The sequence below is a fragment of the Phaenicophaeus curvirostris genome, chromosome 15 (genome assembly GCF_032191515.1).
Source record: "Phaenicophaeus curvirostris isolate KB17595 chromosome 15, BPBGC_Pcur_1.0, whole genome shotgun sequence".
NCBI classification, from domain to species: domain Eukaryota; kingdom Metazoa; phylum Chordata; class Aves; order Cuculiformes; family Cuculidae; genus Phaenicophaeus; species Phaenicophaeus curvirostris.
In genome coordinates, this window is record NC_091406.1 from 4,360,070 (window position 1) to 4,386,335 (window position 26,266).

A 26,266-nucleotide genomic window follows, 5' to 3' on the forward strand; every position below is an offset into this window, starting at 1 on the left:
AGACCACGTTATACATAAACCCTGCATGATCCATCTCCGCCCTGCGCAGACTCAACTTTTGTTGGCAGATTTGTCAATCATGTTTATAGGCTCCTTTCTGCCGTACAGTCAGGAATTCTGATCCTATTTTGATCTGTGTCATAAAAATGTACTAGGACTGATATACACCCAAGGACTTTCTGTTGATTTGTTTCTGTCGTGCAAGCTATGTCTAATTTATGTATAACTTATTCTATTACATCACTTCGTAATCATATTTAATTTAGATTTATTCCCGACAGTTCAGGCTGGCTCCAGGCATTTAATTAAATTTTGCCCTCTTAAGCCACTTAGTCAGTTTAGATTTCAAACATGATGTAGTTTTTCCTTGGACAGCTCTTTTCTATCCATAGCCTTTGAATTGGTAATTTGCACGGTTGCATCTTACATGACATTTTCAAGAACTCCTTTAAAACCTGGCCTTGATGCTGCACAGCACAAGCATATAGTGAGTACCAGGTGAAAATCACAGGGAGGGGAAGCACAGCACCATCCAGCCATGCTTAACAGGAGCTATAACAGTTAAACCCTATTTTACCACGTTTAGAAACATGAAATTGCAAGCACCCAATCAAAAATGGCACAAGGGTGAGGTCAAATTAGGGACTGTGAAGCTAATAAACTGTGATATTAAACTGCAGATTTGGCTTGAAGACTCAAATTAAGAATGAAATATGCATTTCATAAAAAGTTAGGTAGAGTAATCCTGAAAAAATATAAAATGCAGTTAATCTTGGTTCAATTTATTTTTATTCATGATGGTTGCCCTTTAGAGGATGCACATGAAAGTATTTAGAAAAAGAATAAAAATACATAACTGAAAATTAGGATTAAAAGACAACATTAAATACAATATTTATTAACTAGGTTGGTTTTCTCCCCTGATTTGAATTAATAAGCAAAAAACTTTTGCATGAGCAGGAGTTTTGATGGTTTCCTAAGAATTCTTCCTCTCTGGCTGATCACTGGTCTTGCGTCTCCCCTTCTGCTGTTACTGACAAATTACAGTATTTCAGAGAACACACTTTAAATTTCCCTTTGTCTTGCAATTTGCCTCACCTTAGTTCTTTGGACTTGAACAAACCACATCAAGTTTCACATTTGCTCTCCTCCCTACTACAAATCCTCCCTCTTATTTTTTTCCTGCCGCTTTATCAAGTTTAATATCATCAAAATACAGACAAGACATGACTCTGTCTTAGCCACACACCTATGCACATTTCATTATGGTTTGGAGTTCCTAAAGCACTTCGACAATCTGTCTGCTGCTTTCTTTTTCAAGCTCACGACAGAGCACGCTGCAGAGATAGGTGGGCTAATCGTAATGCAAATCCAGTGAGGAAACCAGTCACTTAAATTCCACTATACATCTTAATTTTTCACCCAGTGATAAGACGTATGGTGCCAATATAATTCAATCTTTTTACATTTTTCATTAATTAAATAAATAATTTCAAGATAAAGTCCTTCAGATTTTGCATTTCACTCCTCCTGCAGATCTCCTTCAGATGAATGCAGAGCAAACTCTACACCCCTCTTCAAGGATTTTGATGCCAAGTAAATATGAATTCTAGGAATCAGCAGGTTGATGGACACAGGCAGTCCACGCAGGTTAGCACCCAGCCTCTGTGAATATTTCAGAGGAAGGTGTAAGAAACCTTTTGCCAAGAACAATCAGCCTACAAGGGGCTTTCCTGATGCTGCTAAAGCTCAGGCGTTGGGTTAAGAGTGCTTATACCCCCTTCCATAATTCTTGACTTCCTTTTTAGGGCAGACCAATTGTTTCAGCTCTTCCTCCCCCAGCCCAGCGTATTCTCAGCAACCACAGAAATGTCCAGACCACTTTGATGGCATCAGCTTCTTGCTCTCAGCACTGAGGAGCAGGAACAGTGAATGCCATGAAGGGCATTTCCCCAGAACAGATTTCCAAAGGGTTAAAGAGGGCTCTGCTTTGCTGTGCATCCTGAGATACAATCTCACAAACCTGAGCCAGCCAGGATTTCTGCACATTGCTGTTGGATTTTAGTAGCATTGCAGCAACCCACTTACTGAATGAAAATATCGTAAAACTCTCTTTTTCTCCTCACATTTTTATAGCACGTGGAAAAGAGCAAATGGACAATTCACTTGAATAAACAGCCACCATTATAAGCAAAGATAGCAAAATGAGTCTTTGGTGGTACAAGTTCTATCGTTACCAGAGTAGTCATTTCTATACCTCAACTTTCATAGGGGTTATTCTCTTTTAGGAATTATGCACTTCTATGAAATTTCTTTTGCACTCTATGTCATAACATTTGGTGATTGTAAAAAAGTAGAAATCAGGAAAAATTTATTTCATTTACTTGCTTTCTATTTGTCCCTCCCTATCAGAGGTCATTTTGCTACAGAGCAGTACTCTCCTACTCCCGCAGAGCTGCTCCTTGTCATTTGCCTTTCACCATTTATTTTCAAAGCTAGTCTATAAATGTTCTATCAATGCATTACTAATAATCTTCACAGACTTTTATCAAGGAAAGGCACAGGTTTCCGTTGTCAAGAGGCCTTTCTCTGAAACTCAAGCACTGACACTTTTTTGACAATTTATCTAAAGTCAATTGTCTTCTATTGACTTTTTTTCAGCTGCTTCCAAAATGATGACACTTTTTTTGCTGTGGCAGTTCATCTGGCTTGTTACATTCTCTCTCACTTTTGATTTTTCCTTACTATACATAAATTTTGACAAAACCCTCTACCTCGCTAAAAATATCTAATTTCAAATGTATTTCATTAATTTCTCATGTGCTGTAGCCCTCACTGCCATCAAAAATGAGAATCAACAAAATATTTTTAAGCATCTTTGAGGTTCTAATTTGATAGCCAAATATGGTATGTTTTTAATATTTTAACTTGTAGGACAGTGACATGTTACTTGCTCTCACCACCCTTTGGGAATCACCAAGTCCTCAGCCAGGGCTAAACCACAGAAGATGCTGGAGCTGCCACAGGAGGCATTTCTGCTTTATCCCCATTGAAACCAATGCATGGTGGACGTGTCCCTTGGGCATCCTGAGTCCCTTTGATCCCTCAGTTCCTCAGTTTCCAGCAGGCCTGAGGTCTGACTCTGCATCTGCTGTTCTGCCAACTCATTTCAAAGTCCCCTCATGTTCAGCAGTGAGAGAGATGAAAGTATAATTTACAAGCTTTGCTGAACTGGAACCACATGTCTGTTTTCCTTCTGCAACATACTTTTTCTTCAATACAACTCCGTTTTCCTACATGTTCTTTCATTCTTTATAGACAAACAACTTGATCAAGCTTTACTTTATATTCTTTCCAGCAAGCCATTTCAAGATTTATTCCAACCTTATGTTGCTGCAATGTCATGTTAGGAAGCAAATTAACTTTATTTTTACATCACTTTCTTACAAAACTATCTGTGCAAAAAGGGATCTCTTCCTTTTCTAAATACCCAGGGGTTTTTTATTCTTTTTCCAATTCCCATCACCCTCAACTTCCTTCCTTTCTTCTGTGCTTATAGATTTCATTCATCACAAACTAATGAGGCTTTTCCATCACAACATACTAATAACACTCACACACCACGGGCTGGACATCAAAGCAGCTCAGTTTTCCCAGCCTCCCTATCTAACACACAAAAGTCCAGAAGATGCTTCAAAGATCAGTGGTCCAAGCCAGAACTGAGCTTTACGAGGCTGTTGCCACTCGCTCTTCCCTACCTAAGCAGAATGGAACTTGAATGAGGGCTTAATGACAAACAAGTCAGGAAGGAAACTCTTTTAATTGCTGGATAATCTCCATTTTTCCAAACACTTCTCCCCATTAAACTTCTTGTGATGTTTCTGACACGCCTCAAATTCCTTGCAACCCCATGCCAAAGATTTGTGCCTATTGATTGTAGCCATATCTACACTGGTAAGCAATTCCTCTCCACCTCATAAAAGACTCTTTAACTGTGACTTGCAGTTGCTAATTTTAAATTCATAATCTGTCAATACTGAAAAGCCTCTTCAGCAACTTCTGCCATGTATGTTCTTGGCTATTACAGCAAGCTGTCCTCTGCTTCATAAGAAGAGAACAAATAAATTCTAATCACATGCACAAATCTCCTTCCAATATTTGCTAAGCACTAAATCAACTCTTTATCTTTTCTCTTATTATTTCTCAGAATACCCTTAAAGCTCAAGGGATCCAGAAAATGAGAGGAAAAGTGCAAAGTGTGCCAAAAGAAATGGGTTGGGGGAACATTTTTTGAGTCAAAGGAGAAATCAGAGGTTTGAGTGATGGCCCACAACAGACTAGTTGTTTAGGATGAGGAACCCAGCACTAGATCTGAGCCTTACTGAAGTCTGAAGCTGATAACTAGACCAGAGCATTGAGAAATCTCTTGGGTGAAGAGATTTATTATTATTAAAGTAGAGATTGTATTGGAATTTTATGTAAGTGTTGTAAGACAGAGGAAAAAAGTCTGTCTTTTCTCTCGGCAGATGCTGGCACAGCCTCTTTCCATTTTGATCTCGCCTATGTTTTCAGTTATTATTTATTTATGGAATGTTCACCACCTTAAAAATAAATCGAAATCTGATTCAGAGTGAAATTATTCTACACTCCTGAATGACTTAGGACCTAGAGTCTCTTTGGCTATTGATGGCAAAGGTGGTCCTAAGCAGCTATGAAATCTTTAATCTTTGCTCCTCGTGAACTTCTCAAAAGGAAAATCCCTGAAGTCAGGCGTTTGGGTCTGGCTAATAAAACCACCCAGCTCAGCACAAAAGAGCAGTGTGGGCCAACGCTGGCCTTCCTCCCTTCCAGACCATGAATCCCTTTGCACATTTTCAGACTCAATCAAATCAGAAGTTAAAAAAAAAATTGTGGCTGGGTAAGGAACCCCACTATCATTCCTCACACGTTCTGTGAACCCAAGGTCATAGTCTGTAGGGTATCCCACTCATGGTCTCCCCTCATACCTCTGCCCCCCTCCTTGCAGGTAGAATTAGAGGCAGCAGAAGGAGCATGACTGCAGTAGGTAGAAAGCATCGTAGCAGCACTGGATGCAATGGGACTCCCTTGCTCCCAGAGCCACGTTAGCTTCAGTTAGAGGCAAACTGCTTTGCTTGCCCACGGCTCAGCTAAAAACGCCTCTGGGAGTAGCACTGTCGTGCCCAACCGGTGAGCAGAGCTGAGGAAAGAACAAGAGGTGGTCTCAAAGCTGCTACAGAAGCAATCAAACGAGAGTTGAAAGCCTCTGTGTCAAAGAGAAATGGGACCTTTGAAATACGCAAAGCCAATATGAACACAAAATGAGTTTTTTTCCCTAGAAAAAATGAAGGAACCCACACACAAATGTAATCTCAGCATGCAGCTGCACACAGACACCCTGCTTTTTCCAGCTCTGAATCTGAATACTGCAAGAAGAATATATTCAATCTGGATACTGGGGTTCATGGGAGCACTGGAGGAGAAAGACCATCCTTCTGTTTCTTGGAGAGGAGAAGGAATGCCAATTGGGAGGTTTCCCTCATGATTATAACCTAATAATTTAGACTGGAAGTGATCCAGCTCCCTGCTCAAACCAGAGTCTGATCTGGTTGTTCTTACATGAAAACATATGCTGCTATTAGACAGACAATACAGTATATATTATGCTGCCCATATTTGTCATGGTCTTTTTGTTCTTTAAATTCAGATTTCATGTATATTTGCACATGACCTATACAAAAGCAAACAAGCTTACTCTGGAAAACCACACAGCCAAATCCTGCTGATTCCTGCTAATAACTGAGATCTCAGTGCAAGCTGCTGAAGCTAAAAAAATTAGTGAGTAAACAAGCAAATAAGCTGAGCTGAAAAGCAGAGTATTACAAACTGCTCTTTGCTCGAGTTGTTACATTTCACCAACTTACAGCTGCTTGTAGAAAGCAGCCACATAATTTTCTGCTCTGTATTGTAGGGTGGTCAGAGGGAAGCAGGAGGTCAGAGCCAGTAACACAAATTACCAGAATGGCTCCATCCTCCTCACCAGAGCAGCACCGTCTTGCCTCCTGCAAACTGGTGAGCAATGGGATGGAGCAAGTCCCAGCAGGATGAGGAAACATTTTAGCAGGCTGCAAATTCAACACCGTTTTTATAGGTCATGTTACATGGCCCTAGAGGAGACCATTAGATCAAGTGACACAAAGCCATTAAGCATTGTATTTCCCCAGTGCCATTCCAGTAATGAAACACCTAGAGTTAGATGACCGTGTGCAACTCAAGCCAGAAAACATCAAAGCTGTTGCTACTCTGGAACTGTGGATGGATTAAAGGGGGTGATACGTGTGAGCCAGCAGAGATACAAAGCCTGGGGCCAGGTCTGCACCCTGCAGCAGAAGGACACAGCCCAAACTGCTGCAGCAGATAAGCAAGCGAAAATGCGATGGCGAGAGGCAGGATGGCTCACCGAGTGCCTAAAGGCGCTCAGCTCCTCATGGTGCCCTTGTGGGAGAGCTGTATGGTTTTGAGGTGTCATTTTGCCGATGATCAAAAGCGATAGGCAAGCAAACGCGCACCCCTGGGCGGCGTTAGACGAACGCGATAGCTGTTAAGCGACTGGATTGGAGTGGATGCTGAAGCAGCAGCGTTCACGCTGACACCACCGCCTGTCTGCAGGCGAGCAGGAGACTTTGCACCCTCTTGAGCCAGCCTGGATTATCCCAGGGCACGCGAGAGAGCGACAGGGTGCCACATCCCACGTCCGCTCAAGTGCTAACGTACCTTGGGGTCAGTCCCAGGCTCATCCCTCTGCATTAAAAGGTTTCAAAGGAGGCTGTAGGGACACACACAAGGGGTAGCGAGGGGTGCGATGTGCACGCTGCCAGGGAGCAGGGGTGCCCGCTGCTTGGCAAGCACCAGGTGAATGGACACAGAGGTTTCCCAAGACACTCAGCCTTTCTCACACATTCACAACCCTAAAAGATAAAGCAAACACAGTGAAATATATGGACTTAAAGTTGACAGGGAAATGTAAACAGAAACCAAATGTGCCTGAAGGCAAGAAACCACCTCAGCCGATTGCTAGCTTTCCAGGGTAGAAAGAACAGATCTGCAGCTCCTCAACCCAGGAGAAAGTTTCTGAGAAGCCTCTGTTTTCTCAGCAATTCTCCAACAGCTGGTTTTGCCCCCCAGTGTGCAACACCGTACCTAACACTCTTTATTTGTCTTGCAGTGGGTATACGCTTAGTAACCACCCTGCACATCTCCACCCCTCTTTACAATACCAGCAGCAAGAGCAGGTGGTGTAATTCGTAGCGAGCACTGCGAAAGGGAAGGCTGGAACAACTCTGCGGTGCTTGCCCCTGGTCCCAGCCCTGCCCCAAACCCTCACACCCATCAGCACAGAGGGTACTTCTTCCCCAGGTTTTCTTTTATGTTTTTTTTGAAAAGCATTACACAAATACGAGCCTATGTGAAGCTGTTTCCATCAAAATACTGCTTGCCAAGACCCACTTCATCCTGTGGCAGCTGCTCGTGAGACATAGAGATGCCACCAAATATTAGTGTTTGAGATGGGAAGGATGAAAATATGAAGAGGTCAAGAACTACAGAAGAGCTATAGGTGCTTCTCGTCTCCCCCTCGTCCATCTGCTCCCCAGGGAAATCATTAAGACCCTGCCCCATGGCAGAAAGCTGAAGAAAAACAGTAAAACTAGGAAAATTTTCATGTTTAACTGAGGCCTGTCCTTTCAAAGGGAGACCTCCACTCTCATATTTTTTCCCAGGCTTCAGGATCTGATCACATCACTTTAAGAGTTTCCTTTCTTCCCCAGGAAGATAAACCCTTGTCACTTTATTTCAAATGCTTGCACTTTAATATAAGCCACGGGCTACTTCAGGAATTATATGTATTAAAAAATGACACATCCATAATGATGAGGCAGTCAAATTATTTTCCCTGCTTTGATGTTTATTTGTGTTTTGTACTGCGGGGCACTTGTGCAATATGCACAGAAATGCCAGGAGAATGAGTGAATCCTGTTCGAGTAATTTAGAGGATGGAATGGCAAAAGAAACCACTTTGAACTCATCCTGGTGGCACCTTGTGAATCGCACTTTCTGATCTGCACATTGTCACTTTTCCCTAGGTTGGGTCTGCTACCAACAGGGCAAATCTGGCCATGAGCACGCAAGGCAGTAGTGGGACTGGGATTTCATACTATTTCTTTCTGTCAGGGTTTGAAAAGGCAATAGAGGAAGATTTGGCACCAAGGAAATATGTGCCTCATTTTTCTTCAGAGCTCCCTGGATTTAAAAACTAAAAGACAAAAAAAAAGTTACAAGGGGAATGTGAAAGTAAGCTATGCAACTGCATGCTGATTTTACAAACACCACACCGATGCCAATGGTTTAACTAAATAAACTTAAGTATTGTGACTGTTATTTGAAACCCAAGCCTTGGCTAATGTGAATTAGTGCTGGATTATAATGCTACATCATGATAAGCAGCTTGGAAATATTTCAAACAGATTTAGAAAGTTGTTCTCCATCAGATTATAAACACTACTAACCGATAAAAAAAACATAAAAGAGCCCATCACTTCAAAGGAGATCATCTGTACGTTTTCTAGCAGAGGAGCCAGAGGTTCACAGTTTGCTAAGCCAAATTTCAAAGCAGAAAGCAAATTGTGGCATCTGGAATTATTATTGATTCCTTACGTTATTAACTTAAAGGATTACCTTGTTCGTTTTGTATTTGTTAAGGGTAAAACATTAGTTAGATATAGGGATAAAACACACCAAGCTTTTAGCTGTAAACATCAGAGACCTTGGAAGATACACGTGAAATCAGTGTAATGATATTTTTCTCCCCAGAATGATGCTGAGGCCAGCCAGGAAAGAGCAAGGGTTTCACCTTGGTGGAGGAAACGAGCAGGAGCTTTGGCAGTGAACAGAATCAGTGCTGAGACACCCAGGCACCTCCCCACACCCGCACCGAACACAGCTTTGTTAGCAATTTATGAGATGGCCATTATTGACAGATCCACTTGAGGTTATGCCAGCAGCTATGCAAACATGTAGTTAAAAAAGCAATGACAAAAAAAAAAAAAAGTCCTTCCCAAATGAACAAATTGCAAAGAGATAATGAAATGGGGCAGACAAGGCCTCCCGAGGGAAAATGAGATGAAATTAAACTTGCCATCAGCTGATCAGCATGAAGTTTTCTTTTCAGCAAAACCCATCAAAATAGATTTCACTGCAAAGAACATCCTGGACAACTAGTTTTTAGTAAAGGTTTCCAATTTTTCTTTCCTGCCTCCTCACGCAATGAGGCAAAATTTTCCTTCGTCTTGGTAATGGTGTTCACACTGACTTGGAGAGCCAAGGGGTTTCCCAACACCCTCTCTCTGATTACAGCTGAACTGTCCTGCTGAGACCTATTTTGAACCTGGAAATGGAGATAGCCCTACAGATCAAATGGGTCTGTATACAGATTGTACCGCCTTGCCACTGATAACAGAGATTTCAAAAAATGCTTCATGGGAAGGATTACACTGGCATCTGTAAGTCTGATCCTCTTGTAAGTACAATCCCCTTTCCAAAATTCCCACTGTACTCCCTATGGGCGGCTTGTCTTGATGGCTATAAACCTCTCATATAAACCATATAACAGGTAGTGACACATTTACAGCACTTTTCATCTTTACAACACTCTGTGCTGGTCAGTTTTTATTATACTTAACAGACAAAGTGCTTTCCTTAGTGTCCACTAGGAAAGAGATTTTTTTCCCAGACAAGCTTTTAGCCTGACCAGCTGTAACTACACAATAAAGATATATACACATCTTCCCATATTACAGTAATTGATAGGAGAAGTTAGGTCTAAGCCCAGTATGTTTCTGTCTCTGTTCCCAGCTAGCCTAGCACATCATCCTGAAAATGTTATTTTTTATGGTACCTTAGTACTTGGTACCTTCTAGCCCTGAAGTGCTCCCGCAAGGGTTTGCATTAGGCTTAGAAAGGATGAAAGAACGAACTAACAAGATCAGAGCTGTTGTAGGTTCAGCTTTAGGGGCCACAGAAAGTAAATTTCTAGTTTGTAGAACTTGCTTATTCCTAAAGTTATTAACCGCTCCGATACAGTATTTATAGCTGGGCTGCCTGCCTGCCTCCCTTTTCCCCAAGCAGAACAGTCACTATTTTAATCCTATAACAAGGAGCTGATTTACTAGTGTAAAACTTCAAAGGGAAACTTTCTTCTTCTGCTTGATAAAATATTAATGGAGAATAACAAAGCGTGATGACGTTACACAGAATCCCGGGAAGGAGTTCTTTTCGGGCATCGAAGCAGCTTGCTGCCTGGCTGGCGGCTTTTGTTTCTGCCAGGTTATCCAACAAAACTGCCTGCAGGAACCTCTCTGTTTCATTTCCCAGATCGTGGCCAGGGACCAGAACTACTTCCCCAAGACAATCTGTTCCCTTTAGAGCCTCAAAGCTCGCAAGCAATGTCGTGGCAGGAGAACCAGCTGCAGAGCAGCCTCCTTAGAATCATAGGATCGTAGTATAAGCAGGTTGGAAGAGACCCACCGGATCATCGAGTCCAACCATTCCTATCAAATACTAAACCATGTCCCTGAGCACCTCGTCCACCCGTGCCTTAAACCCCTCCAGGGAAGGTGACTCAGCCCCCTCCCTGGGCAGCCTCTGCCAGTGCCCAATGACCCTTTCTGTGAAGAATATTTTCCTAATGTCCAGCCTAAATCTCCCCTGGCGGAGTTTGAGGCCATTCCCTCTCGTCCTGTCCCCTGTCACCTTGGAGGGTTTAGTAACAATGCAACAAGCTGGGAGAGAGCAAGAAGTGGGTAGAAGCAGGCCAGAGCAAGGTATGGCTTAGAGCCTGCTGAAAAGGGTACGTAAAGGACGTGTCCAACATCCCTGTTGCATCTGCCAGCCAGAAACCTTTGCAGGCGATACCACAAGGTCAAACACAAGCTACAGCCAAAGACATCACTCCCTTTCAGCCAGAAAGGATCTGACAGGGCTCCCTCAGCCAACATTTGATGCAAAAATGTGTCAGTTTAGTACAGTCAGTCAAATATAGCACACCTCCTCTTCCTGTGCTTTCAAGACCAGTCCCTCTTGCCCTCTCTTTTCCCTGCTCTACCTGTGCAGGCAGACCAGCGAGCACAGCAAAGCGTTACCAGGAAAGCTTGTTAATCACCTGCGCCAACGTGGTTCAGAGGCAGGATTGTCAGCATTTTTTATGCTATTACTGCACTTGGTACCGGCACGGAGCCTGCGCGTGACAGCCCGAAGCCGACAGGGAAGGTGTGCAGAGGTGCTCCTGCATTTAGATGAATTTGCAGGAACCGTGCACAAAACTGCTTGAGGAATTTAAACGTGTCGGGTGGCTGGAAAGCTGTAAGAGGTGTTGTCAGGGTAAAAGAAAGCCGCAGAAGAGCTCCCACAGCAGTTTTGCCTGGGGGCTGGAAGCCCTCAGGTGCCAATCCTGCACAGGCATTTGTATTGCACAGTGATAACAGGGGGGTGACATCATTTTGGATAAGACCTTCATGCCCCATCGTGTTGTCCAGACCTCAAGCAAGTACAATTCAACTATGCTTTATGTTTTATTCAGATTTCCATTCAGCTCTCCAGATATTCTGTAATTTCTTTTTCCTACATCGGCAAGACTTTTTGCAAAATGAAGACACTGTAAAGCTTGGCACAACCAGCTCTGCAGGCACGATCTAGCTCAGCTAACAGTGACATTACACAGAGCTGCAGCAAGTCGTGCCCTGCTCGTCTGTACTAAAATAAAAATCACCCTCAAAACCAGTAGTTCTGGCCACCCTTCTCTGGAACGGTTGAAAAGTTCAGCGTAACATAGAACCATAAAGGACAAACAATGACGCTTTCCCTCATTTTGAATTCTTGCACCAACAAATATAAACCCCTCCAGGCAGGATTCAGATCCAACGAAGTAACTCACTTCTACATGCCCTTTCAACAGACTGAAAAGCACCTGCAGGAAAAGCCTGTTGCCTGAACGTATACCAAGATGTGTTTTCTTTGCCTGTTCTATTGTGGTTATTGACCAGATACCATCGAGCACTTGTTTTGATTTTTTGAGCAAAATTTTGTGTCGTCTTTTTGAGAGCCTTGTATAACTAGGTCATCCTAATGTGCCAAACAAGCGCTTTGGGAATGGAGTGAAATGTACCTAGAGAGGAACTGCGAGAAGGATTGGTGTGTTAATTGCAAAATTCCAAGTGCTACCACCGCATCACCCAGCTTCTCGAGTGGGAACAATACACCAGTCGAGTTGTGTATTCAGCCTCATGCAGAGGAATATTCATTAATGTTTACTGATGTAGAATGCACACACTACATTAGTCACAATCCTATAAACAAACATGGTTTTTATCCACACTACATTAAATTTGATCCTATAAATAAACAGACGGAGCACGGTCATAGCTTTCTAAGATAGCCCTGCAGAAAAGAAGTTACTGTACCATAATACAGCACAGAGCAGGACACTGGCATCAGCTGCCTGTGAAGAGACCATGGATTCGATCATTACTGAATAATGGGAGGGTTGTTCAAAGGAAAAATGAGGATTTTGTTTGGAGAGGATGGGTAAGTTTATGTAGTGTACTACTGATTTATAGTACTGTCTGGCTTTAAGTTGAATGCCGCTGCCCACAGCCTTGAGTAAAAACTTCATAATTAATCCAGCTAAATAAAACTCAGTCTCCCGTGAGCAGTATCTGAATGACTGGATTGCATGCACAGTGCTCCTTACAAAATGAGGAATATAGAGTATCAACTTGCATTCACACAATATCCTCTCTACTTACATAGAATCATAGAATAGTTTGGTTTGGAAGGATCCTTAGAGATCAACCAGTTCCAACCTCCTGCCATGGGCAGGGACACCTCCCACTGGATCAGGCTGCCCAAGGCCCATCCAACCTGGCCTTGAACACCTCCAGGGATGGGGCAGCCACAGCTTCCCTGGGTAGGTTTCCTGGGCTCTGTTCCAGTGCCTCACCACCTCTCATAGTGAAGAAATTCCTCCTTATGTCAAGTCTAAATCCGCCCCTCTCCATTTTATACCCATTGCCCCTCGCCCTATCACTACAAGCTTTTGTAAACAGCCCCTCCCCAGCTTTCTTGCAGCCCCTTCAAGTACTGGAAGGTCGCTCTAGGGTCTCTTCAGAGCCTTCTCCTCTCCAGGCTGAACAACCCCAACTCTCTCTGCCTGTCCTCATATGGGGCATATATATCCTTCTATATGTCATTCAGAAGAAAAGATACTACACTTCTCAAATAAAATACTCATAGGAATCACTTTGTCAGCCACAGAAACAAGGCAGCTGATTAGCCACAAACTGCTCAGGATGGGGAAGACACTGTTCCCAAACAAGACAACAAAGAAACGTTGGGAGGCATAACACATTCAGTGAGACTCAAAGCCAATGTGAGTGGATATTAGTGCCTCCAGAGAAACTGCAAAATCTATTCTTAACAATCCACTTTAGCCACCAGCCAGCTAAGGAAACGCCAGCAAAAGGAAAGGAAAGGAAAGAAAAGAAAAAGCATTAAGGTGATGGAAAGGCACAGAAAGAAAAACAGAATGAAACTGAGCCCTTTTAACCTCAAGCAAGTGGTCCTGGAAACTTGAAAATAATTAGATACAGGGAAATAGAAAGGGAAAAGGAAAGGGAAAGGAATTAATGTTTAATCTAAGGCACAGTTTCATTAGCTGTCTTATTCTTTGGCATGGAGTTGGAGTAGACCCTAGACATTTTTTGTCTTTACATCAATTAATATTTATATTTTAAAATGTGACAATCCTACAGCTAGGAGCATCATACAAGTCGTGCTGTCAGTATTCACGAGCATCTACACAATCTGAATCATGTTCAGAAGGTCGTAGATCAGAGAGCACAGAGCACTGCTCAGATGATTGGTAATATGATGCATTGGCTGTTTTAAATTACTTCCCCTCTGGGATTTGGCTGTTTATACGCAGTGCTATAAAATGCATTCTTAATTTTTAAGACCTTAAAGACAACAAGGCAAAATTAGAGCAAATTATTGAGACCGTCCCTAGAGATTGGGGCCATTATGCTCCTCTCTCCCACGCAAGGAGAGGACTAACCCAGCGGCATTGCAGAGGGAGTGTGGATGATTGCTATGGCTTGAGATTTATTTGATATACAGAATGTCTGAAGCCTAAGCAAATTTCTGTCTAACATTTCCATTCAAATGTTTTTTCTGACCTCTTTTACTGAATCTTATCTTAGTAGAAGCACTTAAGCAATCAGAAATAAGGCTAACTATTAATAATACTGCTTCCTTTTCTAATTTTTCCTTCTCAAGAGGGTATAATCAAGGGAAATTGAATTGTTCATGAAAGACAACATCTGCATCACGTATCCATATTTCCACTTGGAAAGCTTCCCAGTGCAGCTCTTCTATTTGGTGTACATTACCTTTATACTCTTCATTAATGAAGTTGATTTTGTTATTAGAGGCCTGGAAGCTGGGGGTGATATTTACGTCCAGAGCATCTGTGTTCATTTTATAGGAGATGCAGTTCATCAAAAATAGATACAAACAACTAAACCAGTGGGCGAGGTATGTTGAGTTTTTATTTTATTTAACAGTAATGAAATGTAACAAGTGCACCAGAGGGATACATTTTCATAAGCAGACAAGCAGATGGGTGAAGAAATTTGACTTGCTATAAAAAGCTCATAACTGACAAGCAGTCTGAAAGGCTCCGCGGAAAGAGTCATCTATACTGCAAAGTGTACTCCCCTTTCAAGGATTTCACATTATATGCATAGTCTCTCTCTTTGGCATTTAACATCCTACAGGTGATGAGTCTTAAAGCACGGCTGATGGCAGCTACTGAGAAGCCGTACACTTCCAGAACGTACTCTGCTAGAATTCCTCCAGATTTCCCTTGTACACAGAGGTGGGTGCAGTGAGGAGAGGGAGGACAGGGGGTTGATGGCAAATCATTCATTCATCCGATTTCATGGCCTGGCAGAAATAACGTTTTTTCAATAAAAAGTGTTGGAGCATCAGAGGTTCTCCACTTCAAATGCTCCAAAAATCATACGCATGCCTTGGGAGAGGTTAATATCAACTATCGTGTGAGGACCAGGCATGCAGACTAACCAGGATACAGCAAACCAAACCCAGGCTCTTCCCCATTTGCACTGTACCAGTCAGAAAGGCAGATCACAGAATCACCAGGTTGGAAAAGACCCACTGGATCATCGAGTCCAACCATTCCTATCAAACACTAAATCATGTATCCTTTCTGTACCTTAAACCAGAGAAATTTGTCAGTTTAGGGAACACAGTGGGACTTGGTTGTAAATCCCTTCTGGATTATGTCTGCATTATAGGTCTTTGTCTGGGCTCTATCTTGGACCAGCATCGAGATCTCCTAAATCTGCTATGACTGTACTGCAGCTATGCCAATAGATTTTAATGGCAAAATCGCTTCAGACACTGTAGTTCTGATCATTGAATCCATCCAGAACGCCTACAAGACACCAAAGCAATAAAAGCATCAGTAACTGGGTAAGAGGGAGCACTAAGCAGAGCACTCCACTCTTCCCATACTGAGCAAGCTCTGCCTGCAGCCCTTAGTGGCAAACCATTCTCCTTATGTTCACAGCACACGAAGCACAAATTTCACTTGCCAAAATCACAATCGATAAGACATTTCTTAAATTAGCTAGATCCAGTGGAAAGGAGGAAAATTAATTAGTGTTGCTTATCCTTCATTGAAGGCTTATGCTGAAGGCCCAAATCGATACTTTTGAATACAGATGCCTAAAGTCAGGCACATCACCGTGACAAGGCTGTGGGCATCTGGCATCCCTAAAATCCAGACAGCTCACTATCAATTTCCCCGTGAATTCTTTATCGTACCAGAACGTTTCACTCAGAGCAACAATCACGATCAGCCTGCACTGATGTTTTCAAGATGCCAACCTGTTGCTTTGCTGTGCTCAAGTCTTTTGTCTTTGGGATTTTACATGCAAACTGATTTTCTCGGTTATTTGTGTTAAATTTGCAAGAGGCCTAAGTCATCAAAAGGAGATACAGATGAATACTCCACTGCGTGTGGGTTTTCTTTTTAATACTGACAAAGCATAACAAGCCAACTTGATAGACGTGTGTTTATAACCAGTCAGCCAGATGGGTGCAAAAATCTGATTTGCTATAAAAAGCTTATAGCTGCTGAAAAATCTTAAGGATTTACTGGAAGAACTCAGCTGTAACAAATCATGCCAGGGTGCTAAAAAGGCTGATCCTGCTTTGTCCAGCTGTTGTCTCGGCATTAGCCTGCCTAAAGCTGTACACCTAATGCTGCAGTGGGATGTGTGGAGTGGGGCAGCTGGGGCTGGGGGCAATGGCCAAACTGCAGATGTTACAGGGTCTTGCTTCAGACTAGCTCTTGGCTGAGTGCATGGTAGCTCTGTAGCACGTTCCCACCACATGTCAGCTGGGTTAATTTGAAAGGAATCTGCTCTGTGCACTCAGAGATGTCTCTGCAATGCAAACCAAGGCACAAGATGTGGAGACAATCATAGGATGGCTTGAGTTGGAAGTTATCTTAAAGACCACCTAATTCCAACTCCCCTGCCATGGGCAGGGACACCTCCCACTGGACCAGGCTGCCCAAGGCCCATCCAACCTGGCCTTGGACACCTCCAGGGATGGGGCAGCCACAGCTTCCCTGGGTAACCTGTTCCAGTGCCTCACCACCCTCGTGGTGAAGAAATTCTTCCTTATGTCTAGTCTAAAACCCCTCTCTAATTTATAGCCATTGCCCCTCATCCTATCACTACAAGCCTTTATAAACAGTCCCTCCCCAGCTCTCTTGTCTGCCTCCCTTCAGGTACTGGAAGGTCACTATAAGGTCTCTTCAGAGCCTTCTTCTCTCCCGGCTGGACAACCTCAACTCTCTCAGCCTCTCAGCTGTCCTTCAGCTCTCGGATCATCTTTGTAGTCCTCCTCTGGACCCGTTCCAACAGCTTCATATCCTTCTTATGTTGAGGATAACAACGAGGGGAGGTGTTGAGGCAACGAGGGGATTCACTTCAAAAGCGCCCTCTCATGCAAACTGCAGCAGCATCACAGATGCAGCCACACACATTTAGCTTCCCTGAGAACGATTGCCTAACGAGCAATTCTCAATCAGCACAGAGTGTCTACTAACTCCAGCCAGAGCTCACCCCTCTGCAAAGTGCCTTCTGTTACCCTCTGCAAACCAAGTCCCTGCCCCAGTTATATCCTCTAATCAGACTTCAGCTCACAAGCGCCCAACCCCCTCCAGAGGAAGAGAAGATGTTTTTGCCAAAAGATTTCATGTCAAAAGCCGTTCGTCAGGCCTCCAGGTCCACCCTGTGCTGGAGGAGCTGCCCATGCTCTCTTGGTGTCTTGCAGACCTCCCCAGCACACAGGGACACCTCCCAGTCATCTCAGGGAGTCCTATTTCCTCAATACTTCACCTCATCTTCACCCAGAAGGGACTATTTTACTTTCCACTTACTGCTAATGTGCTTTGCAACTACAATTCAAATTAACTTTTCTACAAGCTGTTAACATCTCTCCATCATCCGCAAGCAGAGCACACAGAATATAAATCTTTAAGCCTCCATGTGCAAAAAAAAATCCCTATTAGTAGCCTTTTACACTTAAAATGAGATCTGCAGAGACACAAAAGATGTCTAAAAGCTGCCATGGGCTGTTAGTCCAGTTGAACTGGAAGCTCATCAGAGCCAGCGAGCCCTCTCAAGGCACTGGGAAATGCCTTGCCTTTCCTCTATGTAGTTTTTCTCCTGCTCCAGGCGTACACAAACTGTATCCCGATGAGGAAGAAGATTGTTATTCACTTCATAATTTATGTTTTCTTGAGAAGCATTTTTCATATTTTTTTGTCCATGAGTTTTTGCAAGCCTGGATCAGAAAAGGGTCAAGGCTCTCCAGCTACCCAGGCTTGCAGGGCAGATACCGTGATAAGAATAAACTGTCTGTTCAATATAAATGAAACAAGACCTACCCACTAAGAAACAGCAAAAATAGTAAGCTGTGCAGATTCACACTGGATTTTGATATTGTAATAGGACAGATACCCTCACAAACACTTCAAAACCAGCTTTCTCAGCCCTAAACACTTATTAAATGCAGCTGTTGGGTCCACACCTGCATATCTGTTAAACACAAAGTTCCCTGTTTCGCACCCCAGGGAGGATTTAGCTTTCTGCTGGTGATTCTGTGAGCCCCAGCATGCAGCCCTGCCATGGCAAGGCACCAAAAACACCATCATTCCTGCTCAGGTAACGCTCCTGGCCAGCTCTTTTGAAGTCAAGGAGAGGGAGCATCACTGAAAAACATATTCTGGGGCTTAAAAACCCAGCAGTGATGACTGGAATCCATAAATCAGGTTGGGTTGTTGTTTTTTGGGTTTTTTTCCCAGACCTGTGGGACTGCTCCAAGCATAATTAGATTTTGGGTTTACAAAAAATCCCAGCATCTGTTGCCTGTTCTGTGCATGCTGCCAGTCTGAGGGGACTGCTCTGGGCTCACTACAGCTTTTGTTCTCACAAAAAAAAAAAAAAAGAAAACTTTGCCAAGCCTGGAGCAGGGCTGCTGGCCAAGGGCCTCAGAGAGTCACGTTCCATGTGGGACCAGGAGCAGAGGAAGGGGATTGAACTGAGTGCCTCAACCTCTAGTTGAATTTGATTTGATGAGTCTCAGTTTAAATTAAGCAGGGAAAATTCCCAACAAGAGTTACTGCCAACAATCCCATTACAAAATAATGCTGTCATAAAATAATCACAAACATATGCCTATCTCTCACTTTTAAGTCAGTTCCAAGAATTTAAAGATTGACCAAGCCCCTTGCTGATTAGCAAGGAAACATCCCCTTGTTAGATGAAGGAGCTTTCCTTCCCCATCCAGCAACAGAGAAAAACATCACAGCCACTCTACCCAAGCAACAACATCCTCAGCAAAATGGGGTGTAAGTGAAAGGTTAGCAGAGAGGGATCCATCACTCCTTCAGTGTCTGAGCACAATATCCACATGTCCTAAATATGTCTAGGGATATGGACTCTACCACTTCCCTGGACAGCCTGTTTCAAAGCTAGACAGCTCTTTTGGTGAAGTAACATTTCCTAATACCTAGTCTAAACCTTCCCTGGCCATTTCTTCTCATTCCAACTCTTGCTACTTGGGAGCAGACAGCGACACCCACCTCATCACAACCTGAAAAGCACAATAATGTCTCCCCTGAGCCTCCTCTACTCCAGGCTAAACAGCATTCTTGACAGAAATGTGCCAGCCCAGAAAATTCTATCCAAATCCAGCTCAAATTTTTAATTACATTTTGGTTCAAATCCCTCAAATTCCAGCTAATTTTGTATTTCTTTCATTTCTAGATAAGGAGCCCGTGAAGTTCTCCTGGTTTCAAACCTGAATTTATATTCTGTATAGACCCTGTACCTCCCGTGGCATCCATCCATCTCTTTCCTTTCTCTGCACAAGAGAACTCTGCAAGAGCACCATCCAAGCTTGATGTTGCTCTCCACATCCTCCTCTGAAGCCCTGAAATACCTCCAGGAATTTCTCATGCTGATTTGAAAGTGCCTGTCACCAAGACAGGAGGAGATACATTCTCACACCCCCAGCATCTTCTGCACAGGGGGACTAATCCGCTAGATTATTACATTGTAAGTAGTATCAATTCTAAGTCAGGGAACCATTCACCAACTCAAACCTGAATACCTTTTTTAGGAATACATCACATATAAGAGTACAGTTGTACAAGTGTAGTCCAACAACAAAAAAAAAAGGTGAATTTTGAAGAGCCAAATTACCTGCCTTGCTTTCTAGCATACTCAATCCCAATACAGGAATTTTATTAAGTTAATGCAAACATATATTCAATATCATAGAAGATTGGCAGGTGGTAACGTAAGTTCTCTACTCTCAGACAACAAGTGGTACATTCTGAAATAAATTCTCCATCAGCTGCTTCTTAACCAGGAGGGATGTGCACATCTACACGCAGGCTCAGGAGCACGAGCCTTTGCACTCTCTCTTCACTAGAGCCACTAGTAAAGAATTACACTAAAACCAAAGTGAGTCATCTTGCCGTGAAATACAAGGTTGTGTAATAGCTGCCCAAGGGGCAAGGCAGTATCCCTGCAAAAACAAAAAGCAGAATCTCCTCGAGACTGTGCCTAAAACAATGAAACTGCCATGAATGCAAATGCACAAAGCTGCTGGAGGCATTGCTGTCATACGCCAGACTCTGGAGTCCTGTGGGTTTTCTGTCAAAGACACCAGAGCTTTGATGCCAAAAGAACCAAGTTTGTAATTATAGCATTTGCCTTTTTATTTTCTTATCTCCTTTTCTAAAAAAAAAAGTACAGGAAAGAAATGTTTAAAATAAATTGATGAAGGATTGATTAAGAAGTAATGAACTATGAAGGGTAAAAAAACCCATTAATTGGACATGTAGAGGAAACACTGTATAATGATATGCTCTATCTACATGATTAAGAAGTTAAAATGAACTATTAAAAGAAGGTAGAATTGAAGGCAAAATAATTGGACTATTTCCAGGACATTTCAAACAAAAGGCAGGTAACAGAAGTTGTCAAACATTTCCAAGATCAAAAGATAAAAATCTCCCTCCAGGGGCATTTAAAAGAATTAAGGGTAACATTTCTGCTCACAGGAAGGAGGGTAACAGACACCACAAAGAACATTTTCTTCCCTCAAGAAAATGCTGCTGGCTAGTATATTTCAACACAGAAAAGATTATTGGGAAATGACGCCTGCAGATTAACGGGAAGTCACCACAGATGTAACCCCATCTCAGATTCTGCAGGAAAGGGGGAAAATAGACTATAACACCTCAATCATGTTGTACTGAGAGGCAAGTCAGAGGCAGAAAAACCTGCTTCCCCTTAGCATGGCACAGTCCTGCCCTGCCTGTTGAAGAAGCAAAGCCAGTACTATTTGGAATAACATCAAATGATCAGGAATAAACAAAGTACACAGTCCACTGCAGGGAAATGCAGATGATACCTTTGCCCCATGATGTCCGATGTGGAAAAACAAAGCAAATCCTGGTGGGGAAAGAGTGAGGGTTACTGCAGGCAGTTTTCAAGGTGGAGACATGGTCACCACTTTGATGCTGCCTCGACTTTAAGTGCATAGTGATAAAGGGTTAAAATAGTATGAGACCAGCACAAAATCCCCCATCCCCATGTCTCAGCACTGGACTGGTTCTCACAGTGCAAATGTCATTAGCTGCTCCATTAACAGGCCATCAGGGCTGTTCTGTGGAACCAAAGACCTCCTGGTCATTTTAAAGTGCTAAGGAAATTTTGTCAGAGGCCATCTAGATAAAATTAATTGAGGAGTCAGGGTATAGCTGTTACAGACAGTGGCTGTGTTTTGAAAAAGCCCTTCTTCCTCTCTATGTGAGTCTAAACTTGTCTAACTCTCCAGTTTCAGCCATGCTGAAAAGATGTATCAAGTAGTCAAGCAATATCCTTTTGGGTCCCAATATTGTCACAAATAGCAATCAGAAGCTGGACTTGGAAGCCCTCAAGCTCAAATATCCATCGACTTCAGCCGAGTTTCCACGTGAGAAGTACATGTAAGATCAAGCACAACCATCATTGTTGCAAAGCCACTTACAGAAGCACTTCATGCTTCAGAAATAAATTGATAACTGCAAGAGGAACAAAAGAGCGTGCGCGTTATTCAGCAATTGAATGGAGGCTCAGTGTTGCTTTATACATCACTCAGGCTATACACGTTGGCTGGTCAGACTGGAAGGGCTACTAAGACAATGCACCTACCACAAGCACACAGTAAATACATTAAAGTCTGGGATTTCTTCTAAAAACAAGAAAACTAAACATGAATTCTGTGAGTCCTATGAAAACCAAAACAAAACACACAATAGTCGAAAGAACTGAGCCTTTGGCAGGTCTAAGTTGTAAAACATGACAAAGGAGAACCTATGGTTAGCACTTGATAAATCTGCAAAGGCCTTGCCATAGTCTTGTAACACTAGTATTACAGTCTCCAGCATGACATTTTGATAATCATTGCTTTTAAAATCAAGTCAGAAAGAACAGGGAGAAAGGATAAGATTTTATAGCTATTTGTATACAAGCATGGCCATACTAGAATGCTGTAAAGACCCTGTTCCTCCTCTTAGAAAATAGCAGAGGTATAGAGCACAAACCAGGATTTTAGAAATCTTTCTTAACAAAAGAAACAAACAAAACCACCAAAACAACAATCAAATGCAACTCTGACATCTCTAAAGAGAGAAGATCAAGGAGTACCAAGGTATTCTGAGACTACTTGCAGGTTACTACTAGACTTGTCATAGTAACCACAAAATTATCAGATTTAATATTAATCTCTGGCCAGCTGGTGATTATTCGCAGAGATTAGAGGCAGCATGAGCTTTTAGGTGGATTTTTACTTGAAACAAACTTTATGAGGCCACACAGAGTCTAAAGGGAGCTCTGAAAAAGATCTGCAAAGAAATATATATGCGGAGCATCGAGCATCTAAATGAGGACTTGCATAAAACAAACTGCAATAAAGACCTTTAGCAACACATTAGATGAGTATTAGACAAGGGTAAATATTGTTGTTAGCTTACAGTGAGCTGATGGGCCTTAGGAGGCCTACGAGGAATCATAAACCCACTTAGTTCTGGTATGCACGAACAGCAGAAATGCATTTGCAAGCAAATTTTGTTCATGCCAGTAGCAACACAACCAGCAGCCGCGCTGGCTAATCTGATGAGTGGTAATTTCATTTTATGCATCCAAAATAAGCTCTTAGATAATACAATTTTCTAAGAGACGCTTATGTGACAAATGCTTGTTTCGCACCAGTCTGCTATTAATTTTTAAATGTTATTTTTATTTTAAATCCACTCTCTTGCCAGCATGAGGCCCTTTTGCAATCTTTCCTTCCTTCACTGCATAATTGATGCCATCTTGTGGTGGAAGAAAACTCAATCTGCTGATGGTTCAGTCTCTTTAGATAGCCAAAATAAACCTTGACTAACTCAATGTTACAAAACTCTATTCCAAACCTACATCTCTGAAGGCTGGGAGTCCGGAGAAGCGGTGCATTTCTATTAACTCTAAACCGTTCCTCCAGCACTGTGAAATTAGCTGAAGTGTGAGGTTTTAGAAATCAAAACTGCATGCAGATTTCTTCCTCATTCACAGCTGAGGTACCAAACCTGCATCCACAGTGCTTGCAGGGACAGCTCACTCCAAGGCAGCCAATTCCAGCACCTCCTTTTTTTTATGTTAAATGACTCCATTTATTCTCTTTTGCTGAGTCTTTTGCTCCCATGCTCATTACTTTCAGACATCTCCGCTTCTTTCAGAGAAAGCCCATATATTGTTTGCACCACTCCGTGCCTCTCTCTCTTTCCTCCTTTCTATCACCTGGTGATGTTTCACTCACTTTTCTTTTCCAATTTTATTTCTGCTGTACCAACTCATCCATTTTATAGAAGTCTAGTCTTTCCTTCTCCGCTGCAATGTATGAGCAAATCTTTACCTCCAGGCAAAATGAGGTGGTCGCTCTAGATCTCTCACCCCATCCTCCCTGCCCCCTTCACCAGGGGGGCTGATGCTGGGAAGCAAAACAATACCTGACAGATTTTAGATGATGTACTGTGAAAGTGTGCTGGTGGGCAGAACAACCAGGAGGAAAACACGGATCCAACTCCCTTGCTCAAACCCTTTCCTCTACTGAGCATACCTATTGCTCCACTAGTCATCAGTTACACGGCTGCTCACTGTGTGAGAAACGATACAACCCAATACAACTGTGTATTTGTCTGCCTTGGCAGGATCTCTGCCTTCTTCGAGGGTGTCAAGCAAATTTTCTTCTGTGTTTCAGGCTGCAGAAATGCCAGGCTTTTCTGAACAACAGACACAGCTAACTAAACCTACCTGCTTTGCAAAAGATAAGGAGTAGGGAGGGGAATCTCTTCATATTTTCTTTTCCTCTAGCTTAATTAGCTGTTACTTTATTAAGTATTGGATTTTGGTTTATATAAAAGGTAAACAATGTTATCGCACAAATCTTAATCTTATAATTGCAGCCTCACTTGAATTACTTGATGATTAGCCTCTAGGCACAACGCTCACCTCGTTCGGTTATACCTTCATTATCATCAGATTCATTAATTTCATCCTCTGCGCGCTAAAACACTGCATCATTAAAGGCAACATTTAACAATATTCAGAGTACTGGCAAAGCTTCTCATTCTCTGTTGAAGAGTTTGTAGAAGCAATATTATACCAAATGGATCAAGAAGTTCCTTTTTCCTTTAAACCCTTGATGCAGTGAAGTAACAGTTATGTTAAAAAAATATTACTACTTAATGATTTAAATGTAATTTTGGTACATGTTGAGCATAGTGAATGGCCTTTAGGTGGATCCTCAAGGGGGTTTGCCAGAGTGTGGCTGGTAGAGCATCCTCCTCCTAATAAATGCAGAAGGGCACAGCCGGAGAGACCAGGATCTGCTGACGGAGAGGGCGCTTGGCTCCTGGGGTAAGAGTTTCACTAACTGAAGGGCTACCTGTCAACGGCTGAGTTTGCTAATCCTCCTGTTATCTGAGGCTTTGTAAGCATGCTTGTCTCTATTTGTTCTGCAGTTGTTCTTGGCAATGTCTTACGCCACCAGGTTGCACAAAATTCCTCTATATTCCAATTCTATTATTACTGTTTTAAATAAATCCCTTTGGAAGGAGGCTGAGGTATCGGTCAACACAGTGGGGAAATAGAAGATGCAAACCAGCCATCAAGGTTTAAAGCTCAAAACAGTCTCTAAGCAACACAGGTGAGGAATCTAGACACAGCAAAGCCACCTTATCAAGACTGGTAAAGTCTTTCCAAGCCTGCCAGGGTAAGCTCATCAAATTATTTTTTGTTACAGCTATGATGGAGGAAAATGTGGTGTCACACTATTTACTTTTAAAATACTGAATAGTTCTGAACAAGGGCAAACCCCTTCCAGATGCTAAATGTGCCCTTCAGGAACTAGAAGGAGTAGATAGGTAAAAATCAATAGTCTAAACGTACTTCTGCATCAGCTCGTACAAACTTTCACATAGTACCATCAAAACAAAAAGGTACTGAATGAACATATCATTCTATCAAACCAGTTGATGGCATTAAAGAACATTCCTATACTCTTTGACCATCTAGAAGAACAAGTATACAGGTTTTAAAACAGCTGTACATGTGCCAGCTAGAGGCACAGTGACCAGGACAGGTAAGGCATCAAGCACAAACATTAAATTATATGCTATAAACGCAGTATTTTATCTTCTCAGCAAATCAACATCTTTGGCAACAAGTCAAGATTGATGCAATATCACTTGGAGATGAGAAGTGACACAGCTGCCTTGCTAGAAAGTAAACCAGGGCAACATTTCCCTGATACATTGAGTATATTTAGTAAAATGAAGGAATTAAGTAAATATACGTGCAAATATATGAAGGCAAATTTAACAGTAGCTTTCAAACTCAAGTGCTCTTGTGTACTTTTAAGCTACAGACAGCTTCATTCAATGGGAGAATGAGACTTGCACTAGAAAAGCAGGTGGAATTATTTCTCCAGCCTATCTCCCAGGGTTGGAGCTCAGGTATAGGATGGAAAATGGAATCAAAAATATATTTAATGAAAGGGACATTTTTAGGTGTTACTTTAAGTTTATGATACCTGTTTTAGAGAGGAAAGATCTTTCAAACTGTATTTATTTCTGCAGAAGACAGACCCCCTAAACACAGCAAGGATTCAGCAGTTCCAAAATGCCTCAGCACTAGGGCTACGGTGGTTTTCCTCTCTATCCCTCTAGAAAGCTAACCTCAGACATTTGCAAGGTTACAAACCAGTCCTTTCTCGATGTCTTTGGGAAGTTTCTCACAGCTGGTTGGGCTGATACAGTGAGTTAGGGAGGAATTTGCCGTGCTGATGTGCATGAGCGTCCTCAGCTCCTCAGCAAGGGACTCCTACAGGCATCACCCTGTACCAGCCATGTATCATCCTGTACCAGCCACGTATCCTCCAGGGAACTTATCTTTTCTTAGAAAAAAAAAAAATTAAAAAAGCTTAACTTCTCACTTATTTACAAATC

General features: G+C 42.4%; 1 protein-coding gene across 1 annotated transcript in view; it reads left to right on the forward strand.

The window, feature by feature from the left end:
- The first annotated feature begins 7,339 nt into the window (after nucleotides 1-7,339).
- HNRNPAB (heterogeneous nuclear ribonucleoprotein A/B) overlaps nucleotides 7,340-26,266 on the forward strand; it is a 302,005-nt gene continuing 283,078 nt past the window's right edge. Inside the window, exon 1 of the mRNA XM_069868939.1 lies at nucleotides 7,340-7,347. The gene's annotated coding sequence lies outside the window, so the exon portion shown is untranslated. The remainder of the gene's footprint in view (nucleotides 7,348-26,266) is intronic.